The 3,430-nt window shown below is 41.7% G+C and overlaps 1 pseudogene; it reads left to right on the top strand.

Moving 5' to 3' along the window:
• Positions 1-3,002: 3,002 nt before the first annotated feature.
• Positions 3,003-3,102, top strand: LOC114709714 (annotated as a pseudogene).
• The last annotated feature ends 328 nt before the right edge of the window (positions 3,103-3,430 follow it).

Below are 3,430 nucleotides of genomic sequence, written 5' to 3'. Positions count from 1 at the left end.
TATATGAAATACTCTAGTTGAAAGTTTTGTTTAATTTTTTAAAGTGCTTTTCAATAAATAAACAAAAATATACATGCTGGCGAGGCCAGCTTTCTCCCCCACTCCTACCTCCTAATTTTTATAGAGTTTTTGATTTTAAAATCTCTAGCTAGCTGTGGTAGTACATGCCTACTGTAATTCCAGCACCGGGGATGTAGAGGCAGGACAGAGAGCAAATTCTAGGCCAGCCTCAGCTGCACAGTGAGGGGAGGAGAGGAAGAGGAGGAAGAGGAAAGGAAAAACACTTGCATTGATATTATTTTTAATTTTCTCTCACTAGGATATCTAAATTTTTGGCTATGCATAGGTAACAGATACCTTTATTGATTTTGCTTTAAATCAGTGGCTTAGAAATTCCTCTTTCTCTCTCTCTTTCTCTCTCTGAGACAGGGTTTCTCTGTGTAGCCCTAGCTGTCCTGGAACTCGCTCTGTAGACCAGGCTGGCCTTGAACTCACAGAGATTCACTTGCCTCTGCCTCTTGAGTGCTGGGATTAAAGGTGTGCGCCACCACTGCCTGGCAGAAATTCATCTTTTGATCAATGCTTAGTGTGTGTGTGATTCTCTCCATAGTGCAAGCTAGCCCTTGAACTCATGATCCTCCTGCCTCAGCCTCCTGAGTTCTGGGATTACAGGTATGTGCTATTTTGCCCAGCTCTCAAATGATATATTTTTTTAATGATTGTTGCTATTAGGTTTGATAAATAGAGTTTATCACATTTAGGCCCTTTTCTTTGAGTTCGCATTAGACATGGATGTTGATTTTTTTCTTTTACTTACTAATAACATCTATAATGTTGAAGGAATGCTACACTTAAGTCAGCCTTAAATTCTTCCAGTAAACCCACATATCACATCACTTAAAACTTTCCTATCCCATTTAGCTCTAAAATATCTTCTTCAGAAGCAGAATACCTGTCATGGTCATTTGGGAGTTCTGTTTCTAATAGTCTAAGTATTAAAGTTCTGTTAGCCTCAGAAAATAATGAATTTTGCATATTTGAAATGATTTGAGAGAATCTAAAAAACACTGGCCTCATCTGTTATTTAAAGACTAGATGTGTCTTAATTATAATTAAACCTGCAGGCTTCAAAAATATAGGTCTTTAATTTTTTTAAAAAATGAAAAAACTATAATAGGTTTATTTGAATTTTGATTTGCTTCTTCAGTTAACTTTGGCAATTGATTTTTTTTTTTTGAGGCAGGGTCTCACTGCCTATCCCTGGCTGGCCTGAATGCTCTATGTAGACCAGGCTGGCCCCAGACTCACAGAGACTTGCCTGCCTCTGCCTCTCAAGTGCTGAGATAAAAACTGTGTGCCACCACCTCTGACCTGCATTAAATTATCACCTCACACACCCAGGACTCACTTGTGGAAACATAAAAGTGTAGCATGAATCTTAACAGGTCTTATTAATAAAATCAAACCTAAGGCCAGTTATTGCGGTGAATGCTGAAAGATCAGAGAAACAGAACAAGCCACAGCTTCCTCACCTTGCCAATTCCTCAGCTGATTCTGTTTCCTCAGACTGGAAGCTTCTGAGTCCTCATCCATGAAGGATAAGATAAGAAGCTGAACTGCTTCTCGAAAGCCTGAAAGCTTAACCTGCTCTGGTTCCTGGTCCTCACGCCTTAAATACCTTTCCCCTTCCTGCCATCACTTCCTGGGATTAAAGACTCTTGTTACCATGCCTGGCTGTTTCCAGTGTAGCTTTGAACTCACAGAGATCCAGAGGGATCTCTGCCTCTGGAATGCTAAGATTAAAGGCGTGTGTGCCACCATTTTCTGGCCTCTATGTCTATCTAGTGGCTGTTCTGCAATTTGACCCCAGAGAAGTTTATTAGGGTGCACAATATATTGGGGAACACAATATCACCACATATAAAAGTCACTCAAGTTTGACCTTCACCTCCCCCTTTAACCCTGTTCAGTGGAGTAGTCTCCGGCCGAGGGCACTTGGGCAGGTCTTTGGAAGAAAGTCCGAAAGGATGAGAGCGGACTCAGTGGCTAATTGAGGCCCCGCCCCCAAGGTCTCGGGTGGATGCTGTGAACAGCTGACTCTTGTTCTGTCTCTTGCTGCTGACTGTATTTTTGTCTGTCTTTCTTCCCCTTCCTTCTCTCACATTCTGCTTCCCTCCCCGAAACTCCCCTGCTCCCCTTCCTCCTCAATCTTTTTGTTTTCAGATAGAAACAATCACAGAAGTTGGAGCAAAGTAAGTTTATTATGAAGGAATACGAGTTAATACAGGAGGAACAGCCTTGCTCTGGTCACCCTCCCTCGGCCACCTCTGGAGAACCATGCAGTCCTGACTGTGCTCACTTGTTGGTATTTCTTCAGAGCGTTGTCAACAGGTGGGTGACACTTTCTGTGAGTGGAGTCATCTCATGGGGGTGGGGGGTGGGGGGGGTGAGTGGGGGGTGGGGACTTTTGTGTTTGTCTTGTTTTGTTGTTGGGATGATGTATGCTGAGAAAGGCCTAGGGCATGCTAGGCAAGTACTCTATATCCTTTTTATTAAATAATATAAGATTTATTTATTTATTTTGAGATGGACCATATAGGCCTGAAATCTCCATCCTCACCTCCACCCACCAAGTGCTAGGATAGTAGGCTTGTGCTACCATACCCCACTTATCAGCTTTTTTTTTTCTTTTAAAGATTATGAATTAATGAGTTTAAACCCATTTGATGATCAATATAATTATCTTTCTGAAGCTCAGATTTTCCTCTCTTAGTCATATGAGCCCCTGTACGCGGCGTCTCCATTCTTAAGCATCACATTATTTTTCCTGGGCAAATGGCGCCATGGGATACTCTTGGTGCAGTGTGTGTATTTCACAGGAGAATGTGAAACACTTGTTGACTGGACTGGCGTTCATGTTCTACACTGCAGCTAACTTTCAAACCACTACCACTCGTTCAAGGTTGGTACTGTTAAAGAATGTTCTCGATTATTTGAAAAAATGTATTAAGACACTTTTTTTCCTTTATAACAAGACAGAGAAGGTCAGCATGGCCTCTGCACAAGAACGGCATGCAAATTTGTGAAGCATTTCATAGCTGTGAGGCTTTGTGTGTACAGAGAGGGGCCAGGGCATACAGAAGATCTCTGTATCTTCCAGTGAGTTCTGCTGTGAATCTGAAACTAGTTGAATCTTCAACTAGTCTATTAGGTTTTTAGTTTTAAAAACATACATTTTCCTTGACAATTACAATTATATACCTGTGCAAAGCTGGATCATTTCTTATCATTTAACTAATATACCATAGAAGAAATGGAATGCAGAGGCTGGAGAGATGGCTCAGTGGTTAATAGCACTGGCTGCTCTTCTAGAGGACCTGGGTTCGATTCCCAGCACCCACATTGAAAAGTTTCAATCCCCCAGTAGTGA

The sequence above is a fragment of the Peromyscus leucopus genome, chromosome 22 (assembly GCF_004664715.2).
Source record: "Peromyscus leucopus breed LL Stock chromosome 22, UCI_PerLeu_2.1, whole genome shotgun sequence".
Taxonomy (NCBI): Eukaryota; Metazoa; Chordata; class Mammalia; order Rodentia; family Cricetidae; genus Peromyscus; species Peromyscus leucopus.
Note: the sequence above shows the minus strand (reverse complement) of the source record. Positions and strands in the feature narration are given on the sequence as shown.